The following is a 14,436-nucleotide window of genomic DNA, read 5'->3' on the forward strand; positions in this document are numbered from 1 at the left end:
AAATTAGTATTGCAGTAGACAATCCTACGTAAACCTCTAGCTTAAGAATAAAGGTAAGTGATTTAAGAAGTCTAAAGTGAGGATAAAATTTAGCACCTGCTTTGACTAAATCAAATGAGGTCAATGTGAACTATTTCATTAGTTTTTAAATTAGCCCTAAATTAGTAGATAATTCCTTCTAGTTTGTATTACAGAAACAAGCGAAACAAAACAAAAACATAGGCCTTCCAGCTCTTACTGAAAATAATTAGACCAAGTTCTTAACTCAAAGCTACATATGTGGACACTTTCAAACGGTGGTACACGTTACTTCTTTCCTATGTGAGAACATCTCTTTCTGAAGTCAGCTGTTGTCCTCACTTGACTTAGTGCTGAAGTTCTGCATCATCTTGCTCTGTCAGAATAGTACCCCATTGCTGTGGGATTTGTCACTTGTATTGAGTTAATAAAATGCTGATTGGCCAGTAGCCAGGAAGGAAGTATAAGAGGAACAAATAGAACAGGAGAATTCTGGGAAGTGGAAAGGCTCAATCTGCAGTCATCACCCAGACAAACAAGATGCAGAAGACACAAGATAAGAATGCCTCACTGAAAAAAGGTACCAAACCCCATGGCTAACACAGACAAGGATTATGGGTTAATGTAAGATAAGAGTAAATAAGAAGCCTGAGCTAATAGGTTGACCAGTTTATAATTAATGTTTCTTCATGTTTCTTTGGAACGAAACAGCGGCAGGACCAAGTGGCACAGAACATCTGTCAGCACTCCATCATGGTTGTAAATACATCAAGATCTTTATTGATATAAACTACATCAGTACAACAACTACAGATTCTTTGGCACCACACCCAGTAATGCCTCTTGCCTTTCCTCTACCTTCCACAGCTCTCCAAGCACCTATTTCCCTTAGTAGATTACTCTATATAGTGTGGCAGTTTGAATATCTATTAAGGATTTTAAAACATTCTGCCTTTTACTAATATGTGTTTCTGAGCCCCACTCAAAGGCTGTGGTTCAATAGTGCCAACTCTATTTGTTTAAGTCATGCTACTTGCATTCTGTAATATGGAGTTGAGCATTGTGAAGAAATATCAATGCCACCATTAAATGGAAACTTTATGTAAGAAATGCTTTAATTATTCAGTTCATTCTAAACAATAATAATAGCAAATGATAACACAGGAAACATGGCTGAAAATATGAGATGTTTTAGACAATTTAATGAATCACATTTTCTATAAAAAATGTTTATTGGACTGTGTCCCTGTCAACACAAGCTTAAAAACTGCAAGTAAGGTCGGATGTGTTCTTCACAGAAAAAGAATTGATGAACCTCTTGATGATTAGAAATTTGATGGCTAAAGGACATTGCAAGGGATACAGGAGAGGCAGACTCTATCTTTTTCTTTACAATATGCCACTTTAGTAGCAGTGGATAGTCTCTGCCACCACCCCAGAAGCCCCTGGGAAGACATGGTAAGGCCTGAAAAAAAGATTCATAATAAATATCACATTGTCATAGAGACCACCTGACTTAGAACGTTTTCTTTCTCTGATGTTTTCTTATCGAAGTTAACTGATTTACTATCTCATTAAGGGGATGGCACAGTTGGTCATTTGAGATAGAGAGAACAGCAAAGAATCATCAAAGTGCCTTATTTCCTTCCATAATCTGTATACAGGAATTAATACAGCAGCTTCACTCTCATGGGGCATTGGAAATTGAGCAGATGCTGTCAGGTATTTCCTTGCTTGTTCCTCAAGTCCTGTTATGTTACGTTCTCTGTCAAGTGTCTCCATGGTGATCCTTTATCTCATATAGTCAGTGTAATGATCAAATTACCTGGTGAATATAAAATGGCAGCAACTGGGATCAGCACTGTGTTCATTTTCCTGTCTTTCTTCCTTGAAGATATATTCACATGGTATCAATGATCCTAAAACTCTTCATTTCAGTAAACCTGCATCAAGAGAAACTGGGACAGGAAGGGTAAATAAAAACATCCCAGGACAATTTTATGAAGCAAAGGTTTTAACTGGCATATAGTAACCCTGTTGCAGATTTGGACAAAAATTTATTTCCTTCAATGTAAGTGGAGGACTGAACTGTGCCCATCTTGCAAAAGTTTACTCTGCTCTGTTGCTGTGTGATAGAATTTTCTGGGCAGAAGTGAATAATCATCTACTCACTCCATATAGAGAACCAATAATAGATTAAAGCATAGATACTATCAAAGTACAGACAATGGGCATTATTGGAATTATTTACAGTAACAGAAATTACAAAAGACACCTATACCACTAAAGGCCAACCCTAGCATGGGTGACAGTTCATGGAAGCTGGGAAACATGGAACACTGTGCCAGTATTCATGTTGTTTTAATCACTAAATATTTAGAATTTACAGATTGTATTTTATACCTTTAATTTGAACTTGTTTAATGAATAAAATTTTGTGTGTATTATCATATATCTAATATCACATATTTATGTTTATCAAAATATTTTCATTTTAAATTTGTGCTTATTTTTTATTGTTGTGTTTTGAAAAGATTTAATTTATTTTTAAAGTGTGTGTGTGTGTGTGTGTGTGTGTTTGTATAGGTCTTGCGCACATGAATGCATATGCTGTTGGAAATAAGAAGTTGATTCTCCTTGAACCTGATGTTACCAATAATTGTGAGTTTTCTGACATGACTTCTGGAGACCGTTCTCAGGTCTTTCGCAAGAGCAGTACTTTCTCTTAATAGCTGGCTAAGTCATTTCTCTTGCCCAGTTGTTGTTTTTGTAACTACTTACATATTCATGATTAAACACCCTGTTGACTGTGTAGTAGGTATTCTCCCCATTTGCAGTTTGTCTTTTCATTGGCAGTAACTTTGACAAACAAACACCTTTAATTTTCACATGTACAGTTAAATTTATCTCTTGTTCTACGAGTTGCTTAGGCACCACATTTTATTGGGGTTGAAAGAAGTAATATAACTAAGAACGAAAAGTATATCTACATATGTATATATAGTATTCATAGGAAAGGTGGAGAGGAAGAGAGTGACGGGATGGGGATTTAGAGAAGGGATAGAATTTACCTCAAGAAATTGTTCAATGTGATTAATTCAAGGGCAAATCTGCAGTGTCTGCCTCAGGATGAAGACACAGACAGAAACTGATGTTGCATTTCAAGTCGTGATGAAATCAGGGATGAAAAGGATAAATGATACAATTGGGTCAGGGATGATTTGCTGTGGAACTCCCACTGTCTGAGAAGAGACCAGTCTTGTTTCAGGTAAGTTCATTCATAGATTAGATGAGACTCCTTTACATTATCCAGAGCAATCTAACTTTACTCAAAATCTACCAATGTAAATGTTAATTTCACACAAAATATACCCTCACAGAAATATTCACTATCAGTCTGTCAAAGTATATGTAGACGTTGGCTTAGTCAAACTGACAAGGAAAATTAACCTTGACCAGCCAATAAAGTACTCCTTATCAGACTAAAGGATGTATAAAAATTTTTAAAAAAATTTTTACTTTTGAAAGCACCCTATTTGAAATGTGTTAATTATAAAAGAGAAAAGTGTTGTCAATACCAATAAAGCCCCAACACACAAAGTTTGAGTCAACTTTGAAAAGCTTGATACAAGCTTTTGATACAAATGATCAAATTGTGATGGGAGACATTCTAGAATACTCAAGAAAAAAAGAAGAGGCCGAAATAAAATGCTCTAAATTATTAAATGACTATGAAGTAAAAATGATGTAGTTAAAAATCGTATAAATTCTTCAAAGATTAATCCACTTTACTCTTTAAAACCTCAATTGAGATTTTGTTCTTACTTTTTTAGTAAAATTTAGAAATTCTACTTCAGAATTTATGTTGATGTGTAGAGGAAACCAACTCACTAGGAATACTATGAAGAAATACAATGTTTAATACTTAGACATATGCTAGAGTCATATAAGACTTGCTCAAAAGAAAAAAACAAACAAACAATGGAACACAAAGAAAATTGAGAAATGCAAACTACTTAGCCCCATATAGAATAATAATGACAGAAGGAGGTTTGAATAAAAATGGCCCTTAAAGGCTCTTGGGAATGGCATTATTAGGAGGTATGGCCTCATTGGAGTAGGTGTGGTCTTTTAGGAGGATGTGTGTCACTAGGGGTGGGGGTTTAGGTTTCAGATGCTCAAGATAGGTCATTGCTTCACAGTGTCTTCCTGTTGCCCTCAGAAATGAGTGTAGAGCTCTCAGCTACCTTTATGGAACTCTGTGTGTCTACATGCTGCCATGCTTCCCACCATGGTAAAAATGGACTAGAGCTCTGAATTACAAACCAGCCCCAATTACATGCTTTTCTTTATAAAAGTTGCTGAGGTCATGGTGTCTCTTCACAGCAATAGAAACCCTACCTAAAACAGAATGTCTAAGGGTGAAGTAGTCTACCTGGTGTAGGGTCCTTGGAAAACTGTGTACATGCATGCATCAAGACTGTAATATTTCTTTGCAGTTTATTAAATACCAAGTCCCTAGGTATGAAAAACCTTTAACTATCGATTGTCTGTGGAGTTTTATACCTTTAATTCCAGCATTAGGAAGCAGAGGCAGAAGGATTTCTTGTATAAGTCCATCCTGGGGTACATAGTAAAACTCTGTCTCAGAAAACAGAACAAAGAAAAAAAAAGTAACCAACCAAACAACAAGAGAAACAAAAAGCCGTATCAAGGGAGTTTAACATAAAATCTTTAAAAGAAAATTAAGGACATGTCTTAGCTATATTATAACAGAAAAAAATTATTTAAATACATTTAAATACATTCACTAAGTCTCATACCATCTGTTTCAAACAGGAAGATGGTAATTTTTACTACAGTAAGGAAGTTCTACGATAAACACACACAGGCGCTCTTGCACACACATACCCCAATATAGGACAAAGACAAATCGCAGACTAAATGCTCTTAGTATTGTATATATTGTTTTTAAAATATGATTAATATATACAGTTCTTGCTGCTTAAAATTCAAAGGCAAAACAAGAGTGATTATGGCACACTATAAAAAAGTTCCCACAGGAGGAAGCCCAACCCAACTGCCCGGAAGGATGTCAGATCCTTAATGACTGGTCACTATCAGCCACATTTTCAAATATTTCATCCGCAGTGAATTGGAACAGAAAATGTTGTAACACTGAATGGATGCAATGATGTGCTAGCAATTGAACTTTGTATTTCTGAAGTCAAAATATATCAAAATTGTGAGGCTTTTGATTTTGTATCCAAAAATGAACATGATGTGTTTCTTATACAGAAGCAAACTTTGATCTTAGTAGAAGTTGAGAAAATGATAGTCTTAATCCTATTTGTTGTGATTAATTATACCCTTTACTGTATAATACCAATATTTTGCTTATAGAGGGTTGTTAAGTAGTTGCTGGGTTAGATAGAAAATATGAGAGTGACCACCATACCGCCTTTCTAAAAATCTAACTGTAATAACTTCCAAATAATAGCTGTCCTAAGGATGCTGTGTGAGAAATCATAGACATGTTCTTTATATTTCAGTGTAAATTGGACAGAACAAGTAAAGGTCTGTAAAAAAGTGTACATCTAGAAACAGATTTTATTCCTAGAAAGGGACTCAAGAACATATGCACTGTGCTACATGTGCAAAGGCACATATAGAAGCATTGTTGTGAACATCTGAAAAAGCATTGTCCATAACAGGAAGTACATTTCTTTCCCTTTTTTCTTGCTTGATATTAAAGAAAAGGAGCCATTCATATAACAACTAAGTTATATTCCCATTTCTCTTTTAATAATTATTTTGAGGAAAGGTGTAAGTTTCCAAGCTATACTTGAACTATCCACAGATCCAGGAAGTCATTGGATTGTTAACCTCCAAAGATTTGGAATTATAGACTTACGTCACCAAGATTATAGTCTATATTAGATTAAAAAGAATCAAATTATAAACACAGTCAAATACATAGATTTTGTGAATAAGTGTTACAGAAAAATCAAGTGTTTAATCCAATTACTAAGGCTTTCTATCCTTTGCATAAAATTTAAAATATGAAAGATTAGTAAATTCATTTTAATAGTAGAAATTACAATAGTTAATTTTACTTACCAAATCTAGTAAACCACAGTGATCAGTTAATTTCTCATATATTTTCATAGATGCTACTTCAAAGGAAATTAAAAATCATTAACATTTATACATTGGACAAACTGATGAGTTTCTTTATAATATTTTCATCCATGTGTATCATGTACTTTTCTCATATTCAACCTCACACTACCCTCTTGTATCCCTTTGCTCCCTCTATCCTTTCATTTTCAAATTGCACGTGCCTTTTATTGCAGACAACACGAAAAGAGGAATGGGAAAAATTTAAATAACAAAAAGCAAAGAATCAGACAGGCTTCTCTGCTGATGCTATTAAATTGCATCCTAGCAGGTGGTAAGAGAAATGATTTGATATAGATGATTCTCAGACGATAGGCTCTCTGATGACTGTATGTAAATCCTTGAGGTTTGTGGAATCAAAATTTTCCATTGCTGACCAGGTGCAGGAAGAATCAATGCCTCACTAATGTCTCCCACTGCTTTTCCAGATGGTAAGTACTCTGACCTGACACCTGGCTTATCATGAAAGTGTGGACTTGGCTCCCACTTCCCAGAAGAGCCAGGGCTTCTCCTCATTGTTCTATATCATCTTTGCTGTGCCCCTGTGCTGCTCTTCATGTGTTCTATCAGTTTTCTTGATTCCCCATGCTCTCTCCCTCTTTTCTCAGAATAAACTTTGTTGTTTTTATCACCCTCTCATGCATGGAGTCACAGGTCGGCAGTTTCTGATCTGCTATCTTACTCCCAAAATCCTGCACTGGCATTTTTGACATAGGATTAATATTTATGAACCATTGCTCAAAATGAAACAGACTGATTCCCCCAGTGTGGTAAATTCCATCTGATCAATTCTTTAAAAGCAAGAACTGAAGGTGCCAAAAGAATTCAACCTCCAGTTTGCCACAGAAAAATTTTGCTTGAATACCCAACCTTCAGTAGTATGGTTGCAATGTCAACTCTTATCTGAATGTTCAGACCATCAACTGGCCTTTGGATTTCAACTATGTTCCTTCCACAATTGTCTGATGTAACTTCCTTAAAGATCAGTTCTCTAGTTCTCTCTGTGTGCATCTCTCTCTCTGTCTCTCTCCCTCTCTTCACTTACCCTCTTCCTTTCTTTATGTATGAGCTATTGACCTATAGGTTTTTCATATAGTTATATAAACATGTTTTTGTATCTTCTTTTAATTTTTTTGTTGTTAAGCTATCATGGAGAAATGTATGTAACAAAATCATAAAGGATTCATATGAGTAATAGGAAAGATAAGTCCTCCCTCTGCTATGAAGAGGGGTGCATATGATGGAGGTTGTTTCTAATGTGGATTTAAACATATCGCTACTTTCTTTTCTGTTTTAGGAAATAAGTCTATATTTTATAAAGCATTTTATAGTAACTTCAAAAATTATTTAAAATATAACATGTATCAAACTCTAAATAAATCCCAAAAAGAATACTTATTTTAGAAATTATAGTAGAGTGTATAGAAACAAAATGGCAAGTGCTTGGACTGGAATACTTTTAGAGTTGTCTGTAGGACAAAATGATTTTCCTGAAAAAAATCCTGCAAAAATATTAATGGCCATTCTGTTCTACATAGTGAGTGCCATGACAACCATACTATGTAGGAGAGACTGTCTCAAAGACCCACCAAAAAAAAAACATTATAGGTCCCTTTCTTGTCATAATAAGTTATTTGACAATAGGGGAAGTCAAATTCTGTCTATGTGTCATACAACAGTTACATACATCTTCATTATTACCTATTTCTTGTGATATAGTCAAATTTTTTATTACAAATTCAGTGTTTCAATAAAACCAGCGTACAGATTGAGAAAAAAGTTGTGGATAGAATAACTTTTATATAACTCAAGAAATAAATCCACTAAATTTTAAGAAACTCTGAAACCACAGTGGAGAATCAGTGTGAACAATTAGTCCTGAGAGTTAATTTCCTGTATTAGTAGGCTATTTGTATTGGCATGGTGATGCAGCATAACCCTTCAGTATAGCTCCCTTCAGGCCTTGCTCTGTTATTGTGCTCACCTCGATAAGATACCCTTGTCAGTCATGTCACAACCTTCTAAACCACTAATGCCAATTATTCTGCCAACTACTTGATAGTCAGTCTTTTCTTAATCAAGCATCACTTTTAGAAATGCTTTTGCTGCTCCTAAAGCCTAGGTGATTAGCCAAAAAGGTTAACAAGACCTATTGCTGTCAATTACAGATCTAACTCCTAACTCCTGATTCTTTTGGAATTAATAATATCTTTCTTTAGAGAGTCTTGTAAATATGAAGGTGTCTGATCTTTATGTGTTTATCTGGAGTGTGTTTATTACCTGAAAATAATTCATTATGAAGGGTAAAGTTGCTGGTCCAAATTTATTCGGTATAACTCACGTCTTTGTATAATATTTGTTCTTCAAGCAAAGTTAATACAGAAATTAATACATGTGCAATGGGAGAATGGCATCTGTTTTTCTTTTGGACTCTTCATATTAGAATTCCATTCAATACCATTTCCAAGTCTTAAAGCTGTTAATGAGCTACTCCTTTAGATTTTCAATTACTTACACCTAAATGGTAGCACATGCTTTCTCATTTGACATTCGCACAGATTTATGAATTACCTGTGTTAGATTTTATATTTGATTTGTCATTTTGATAACTTATCTAAAATACAAACAACAATGTATTTATAGGACATCATCAAGCACTGCTCTCCAGCATCCTTTAAAATGATCATCCTATTGTCATAATTTTAAAGGGCCATTGGCCTTAAAGGTACATGAGTAAAGAGTTGAGAAAAACATAATAGGAAGATTGTGTTATTACACAATACAAGGACTATGCTGGCCACTCTAAGGCCAACTTGATAAAAGCTGAAGCCATGTTGGAAGAGGGACCCTCAGTAGGGAAATGCTTCTACCTGACTGGCCTGTGGACAAGCCTGTAGTTTATTTCACTTGAGTTCAATTATTTGAGAATTAATTGATGTGGGAGGGCCCTGCTTTCTGTGGGCTGTGATATTTCTAGTCTGGTGATTCTGGATGCTATAAGTAAGCTGAAGAAGCTACTGGGAACAAGTCAGCAAGCAGGATTCCTCCAAAGCCTCTGCATCAGCCCCTTCCTGCAGGTTCCTGCCGTGAGCTTCTGTAGTGATGGACTGTGATAATGTGTAAACTAAAATACACCTTCTCCTTATCCAGTGCTTTGGGTCATGGTAATTTATCAGAATAATAGAAATCACAAGGAAGGCAGAGTCATCCTAATAAAGTAAAGGATACTGGAAAGTTAAACCTGCACTAAAGGAAAAACGTAAATCGAAATAACTCTTATTTTCGTACTTAATATAATTAGTAATACATGACAAAACACTTTCCATCCTAAGTTATATCAGTGAATGAAACTAACTCAATTTTAATGCACAGTTCAATAATATAGCTGTGTAAGTTTACCTTCATGTGGACAATTTAACTTTAAAGATTTATCAATTGATGCAACGTTTAAATTGGCATCCTGCTGTGTACTGAAATCTTCCATTGCAGTTGTGTCCTGGTTGAGGACATTTTCATAACATTATGTGTTATGAAGGACACGTTTATAAATGGTTATTTTCAACATTAATATTAATAAAGCTGCAATCCAGATACAGATGAAATGTGAATATAGCCCCAAGGCATTGCTTTTCAGTTGCTAAACCAAAGCCAGCTATTTTATTGAAATAGAACAAGTGCAACCATCAACCACATCGAAGTTGAATCTAATCTGACTACTAGCGTATAAAATCTTCTTTTCTTTTTTAGCTTTATTTATGTTCTGTGAATGAGCATTTGACATACACATTTGTATGTGCACCACACATACATAGAGATGCCTGAGAACATCTGAAGAAAGTATCAGATCCCTTGTAGTTGAAGTTAACTGTAGTTTGAATCTCCATGAAGGTGCTGAGACCTGAACCTGGGTCCCCAGTACGATCAAGTATTCTTAACTGCCGAGCCTCTCTCCAGCCCCATCATGGTGTTAATTTGGTTTCAAACCCAAAATTTACCCGTTCAATGATTTTTAGAATGTTCCTAACTGTTCATCTTAAAATACTTTTTGTGATCTCAAAAAGTACTCCCAAGAGACTTTCATACGTTACCACTGAATCTTTTTATGTGTCTTAGTCCTCAGCATCTGTTCATGTACTTGGTTGCCATCTTGGATATTCAACGTCAGATAATCACACATGGTCTTTTGTGTCTGGTTTCCTTCACTTAGAGCAATGTTAGCAAGAATCTTTCACAGTGCAGGCTATATTAGCCTCATTGGGTTTTATAGGTTAGGTAAGAAAATAGTTTATTCTATAAAATTAACAAGACTAAGGACCTGTGACTGACTAGTTCATAGGTCCTAGCGGCAAAAGCACTACTCTAATTCTGCTAAATAGGAATACTATTGAACTACCCCTTCACTTTTTATATTTATACAAATAGGTTAGAGCATCTCTCTAGAATATCTAGGGAATTTTCTTTTTTCAGTAGCTGGTGATGAACAAAGAGACCCAGAGCTGATTGACATGAGGAATCAGAAAGACTAAGGTAGTTTTCTGTTCTCGCTGACAACTCAAGCTCAGTAATTGCCATGAAAGAGGAGACAGAAAGATAGTAAAACCCAGAAGTAGTAGACATCTGCAGCAAAATCCCATTTGCCGAACATTAAAAGGCTGTGCGCTCATAGACGCTGTGATTGCAGGTACAAGATTTGAACAAGATCAAGCCAGTAAAAATCTCAATGTGGGTCTGGTGGGGACTCTGAATTCCCACCTCTGTCTGAAGAGCTTCTGGTACTTTATGGAGGTTAGAAGAGGGAGAGTCAGTTCTGTTCAGGGATTCTGCCCCTGATAGACTACCTAAACTCCAGTAGATGATTGTACACTTATGTGTTAGGGCAACTGAGGGCATTCAATGGGTTTTTCTTTTTTCTTTTAAAGAATATATTAATTAGTGAGGGCAATGTGGTTGGAGAACACTGAAGAAATGGTCAGAGTGAAAATGGATGGCCTAGGTTAATACACATTTTACGCATGTATGAAATTGTCAAATACTAAAAATGGTTACTCCCTTTACTGTCAAATTCACTGCTATGTTTTCTGAATTTTTTTTGAAATTCCTATAATTTCATACTCAACTCTGAAGCACGCTAGCACAGTAGGTAATAACAATTTAGGGCATCAAATTGATGCACTTATCCAGTTAAAATCTCATCTAGTTTAGTTTATTGTGGTATTGCTAAAAATTAAATATCCCAGATTGTTCTTTAAATAAAAGTATTCAGTTTGCATTTCTTCATTTTACATAGAAGCTTTTGGCATGGTAACTAATTTTCATTATTTTCACTCAAATTTATATCTTTGTAGAAGTTATATTAAGTGAATCAAAAAGAATGTTCTGGAGTTTAAGTGGCATTTATTAGAGTCCCTCTTGCAATTGTAAATACCATCTTGTTTTCATACCTTTTCTTGTCTTTCTTCTTCCTTCCTTCCTTCCTTCCTTCCTTCCTTACTTACTTACTTTTTTTCTTCTTTCTTTCTTTTTGTTATAACATTTTTATTTATATGAGACCCAGACCTAGTGGGAAATAAAGTTCAAAATGTGAGATATTTTAAAATTTAAATGGTGTTACATGGCAAAAAATAAAATTTAAAAGCTTGTTTCTGTGATGCTTTACCCATGACCAACCTCAGAGATTCATAGCTCTTCCCGAAACATCATTTCAGAAGCTGAAATATGTGATGATACTGAGAAAAAAAACCACAATTCGTGTTTTACTGCTGGACAGAAGTAGACATGAATCCAGGTTCGGTTACTTACTGAATTTGTAGCCTTTAGTCAATTGCTTACCCTTTGTTAAATACAATTCTATATCCCTCTGTTGAAAAAAAACCTAACAGCCACCAGACTTTGGAACAGATAAGAGAGAGTTTATAAAATCTCCCATTCTGAAGTTGGACACCAGCTGTCCAGTCAGTAGTAGGGTAGATTTTTTCCAACTGGGTTTTAATAAAAATGAGAGTTTACTAATTTAGGGATGTTTAATTTCTGGTTGAATCTGCTATGTCTCCTTAAAAATTATTAATCAAAACCAATTACTTGTATGTTTGGAGAAATGTGCTTATAAGGCCATTTACCTTTGAGAGAACTTTAAAGATAGACGGGAACATAGAGGAAAGCAGTTTGTTCCCAAGATCCATTACCTGTGATTTGAGCAAATAAAGAGGGAAAAGAATGGAGAAATATTAACAGCAGATGCCAGCAAAGCTGAGACTCATGGAAGAAATTTGAGAAAGAAGAACAAGAAATTTGCATACTATAACTCTTTCTAGGAACTTAGTTATTAAAAATTATGGATTTGGAGAATGGATTGCCAAAGTACAAACAGACATAAATATATATGTGTATACATATACACATATATAAACAGTATATATATATACATATATGTATCTATACATGTATATTTCCTCATTTGGCAATGATCCTACAAATGATACCTCCATGCTGGTCAATCCTATATCCCTACTTCACCTGCATTCGGTTTGTTCTGTGTCCTTTTGCCTTTGATATATAATGTGGATGTCTTCATTAGCCTCAGAAATACAAAATCTCACAAAATTGAAAGTTAAGTCCTCTATATAATTTTCATAAAGGTGATTTTTATACAGAAAGGTGATTTATGAGGAAAAGTAGCAGATAGCTAACTTTTTCCTTTCACTGTTATTTTGTAGGTAGTTGGGTGTATCTTTCCTTTCTCTGTTGTATTTCAAATTTTATTTTTAATAAGGTAGAGATTTAAATTATTCAAAAATCATACTCCATGTCTACATTCATTAAGTTTCAATTCCCAGAGTACTGAGCTCCAACATTTCCTTCATAGCAAAGAGGTCTGTGATCTTCCCTTCATAAGAAAATGTGGAAAGTAACTACTCCATTCTCAACAAGTATGGAGTCTCACAGGCTGTACCCAAAAGGATCTGGACTGAGTGGGGAAGCTGCTTTTACAGCTACAACTTCCATTTATTTGAAGCTGGGTCAAGTGTAATCTTTAAGGACCCACTGTAGTCATCATTTATTTGTGTTTGATTCTGGTAGTTAACCTACACTGCTCCTGAAGGGATAACTATGTGTTTGTTTTTACGATTAGTGGAACAGGTGTTAAATTTTTTCTTATTGTAACAAGCAGAAAGCATATTAAAAGTCACCTGGTAGATAGTTTTGGTCCCTTTTTTTCTTAGGATTACTGAAATGCATGTTCACCAGGAAATTCACAAAGAAACAAGGCAGAGTAACGTTCTGATTAAATAGTGTACGGCCATGGCAGAACTCCCTTGCCCCGTTTGACCTCATAAAATAGGGAATTCTGCAGAATAAACTTTGAATACTGTGGTGGTTTAAATAACAATGATCCGCATTGGCTCATAGATTTGAATGTGTAGTCACTAGAGTATGGCACTTATGAAGAAGTATGGCCTTATTGGAGTAGGTGTGGCTCTATTGAAAGAAGTGTGTCACTGGAAGTGGGCTTTGATGTTTCAAAAGTCCAACCCAGGTCTGTGGCTTTCTCTTTTCCAGCTGCCTGCTTATCCAGATGTAGTACTTTGATTCCTTCTCCATACCATGTCTTTTTAGGTGCTACTATGTCTCCTGCCATGATGATAATGGAATAAACCTCTGAAATTGTAAGCACGTTCTAAAGAACTGCTCTATTTTATGAGTCACAGTGGTAATGATGTTTCTTCATGGCAATAGAACACTGTCAAGGATGTATAGCAATACACCATTTCACCCAGGAATTTGCAAGGTAAAAATATTTACTAGTGTCATGTGACTATCACAATATTATGTAATTTTAAAAGTTGTATATATTGAGTTATTACTTATTTTAATAAATAACACAAACTTGAGAGGCCAATAGTAAAAGTTCAAGTATCTTAAATTTGATAAACTCTAGTTTTTTCACTTGCAAGATAAATGCCAACATACCTCATAATAGTTACTCTGCGAAATAGTTTACATTCAATTTAATAGCATAAATCACAGAAATGAGTTATATTAAGAAGTGGAAAAATAACTGTTGCTTTTTCAATACGTGCTTACTTCATACATAATCCAGCTTGTGTTCTAGATCATAACAATGAAGCAGATATTGCAACAAAGCAAGTTATGTGATTCTTAATTTTCTGCCTAAACTCCACATCACACTATAGTTTGCTCAGTGTTTAATGTAATTATTTTTAAAACAATGCGAATATA

The sequence above is a fragment of the Myodes glareolus genome, chromosome 2 (assembly GCF_982192425.1).
Source record: "Myodes glareolus chromosome 2, mMyoGla1.1, whole genome shotgun sequence".
NCBI lineage: Eukaryota > Metazoa > Chordata > Mammalia > Rodentia > Cricetidae > Myodes > Myodes glareolus.